We start from the raw sequence: 1,770 nt of genomic DNA on the forward strand, positions 1-1,770 counted from the left end.
ATGGTACTGCGCACCTGGAATCCCAGCTACTCAAGAGGATGAAGCAGGAGAATCGCTTGAACCCAGGAGGTGGAGGTTGCAGTGAGCCGAGATCACGCCACTGCACTCTAGCCTGGGCGATAGGCGAGACTCCCTCTAAAAAAAAAAAAAAAACTAGCCAGGCATGGCAGCACGTGCCTATAGTCCCAGCTATTCATGAGGCTAAGGCAGGATAATTGCTTGAACCCAGGAGGCGAAGGTTGCAGTGAGCCAAAGGTTGCAGAGAGCCATTGCACTTCAGCCTGGGCCACAGAATGAGACTCCATCTCAAAAAAAAAAAAAACAAAAAGGCCAGTAAGAAATAACCAAGAATTGTTCCTTTTCCACAGAGATCATTCTAGAGACACTACTGAAGAGTTGTCCAGTTGGTCACCTTAATTTTTAAAATACTATGCACTTTTTGGAAAAGGTAATACAATCATAAGGTTCCAAATTCCAAAAATATAATAAAGTAATGAAGTCTCCCTCCCACCTTTGTTCCTCAACCACCACCAGTTCCCATCTTCTGACAACCAGTGTTATCAATTTCTCATGCATTTTCCAGATATTATTCTATGTATGCACAAGCAATTACTTATATCCACAGTTCATAACGAAATTTGATTTAAAAAGATTAACATTCATGAGGGACTGCCTTAAGGATATAAGGCTCTAACAACATTCTTCTAGATCTGTGGTTCAACATTTATTGAGTCATGCATCCTTTTGCGAATCTAATGAAATTATGGATTTCTCCCCAGAAAGGATCACCTTGCAACCACAATTATAAATGTGCATTTCATTGGATTCATAGACTTCCCTCATCTCCCACAAACTCATAGACACAGACCCCAGCTTAAGAAATTCCTGTGTCTGGCCGGGCGCGGTGGCTCACGCCTGTAATCCCAGCTCTCAGGGAGGCAGAGGCGGGAGGACAGCTTGAGCCCAGGAGACCTGCCTGGGTAATATAACGAGACCCCGTTCTCCACAAAAAGGAAAAAAAAAAAAAAAGACGAAATTCCTATATCAACAAGTGGGAATTAGCTCTATCAGATATTAAAATGGTACATAAATAAGCAAATCAATAAATAAGAAGTTGAGAAATAGTCCCATTTATGTATAGGAATTTAATTAAGTGGCCATGCACAGTGGCTCACACCTATAATCCTAACATTCTGGGATGTTGAGGCAGGCGGATCACCTGAGGTCAGGAGTTCGAGACCAGCCTGGCCAACATAGTGAAACCCCATCTCTACCAAAAATACAAAAATTAGCTGGGCATGGTGGCGCATGCCTATAGTCCCAGCTACTCAAGAAGCTGAGGCAGGAACATCATTTGAACCCAGAAGGCAGAGGTTGCAGTGAGCCAAGATCATACTACTGCACTTCAGCCTGGATGACATAGCAATACTCTGTCTCAGAAAAAAAACACAAAGAATTTAATTAAGTTAGAATCTCAAATCTATTAATAGTGTTGAGACATGTGGGGAAAAAAGGACCTGAATCTGAATCAGATTTATATGTAAAAATGAGATGATAAAATATTAGAATAGCCAGGCATGGTGTTGCACACCTGCAGTCCCAACTACTCAGGAGGCCAAGGAAAGAGGATTGCTTGAGCCTGGGAATTCAAGAGCCTAGTGCACTAAGATCATGCCTGTGAAAAGCCACTGCATTCCAGCCTGGGCAATATAGCAGGATCCTGTTTCTTAAAAAAAGAAAAAATACATATATATATATATATATATATAT

At 41.6% G+C, this 1,770-nt stretch overlaps 1 protein-coding gene across 1 annotated transcript in view; it reads right to left on the bottom strand.

The window, feature by feature from the left end:
- Positions 1–1,770, bottom strand: part of LOC105525161 (phospholipase DDHD2) — a 22,922-nt gene that overhangs the window by 3,402 nt on the left and 17,750 nt on the right. The window lies entirely within an intron of this gene.

The sequence above is a fragment of the Colobus angolensis genome, unplaced genomic scaffold (genome assembly GCF_000951035.1).
Source record: "Colobus angolensis palliatus isolate OR3802 unplaced genomic scaffold, Cang.pa_1.0 Scaffold52, whole genome shotgun sequence".
NCBI classification, from domain to species: domain Eukaryota; kingdom Metazoa; phylum Chordata; class Mammalia; order Primates; family Cercopithecidae; genus Colobus; species Colobus angolensis.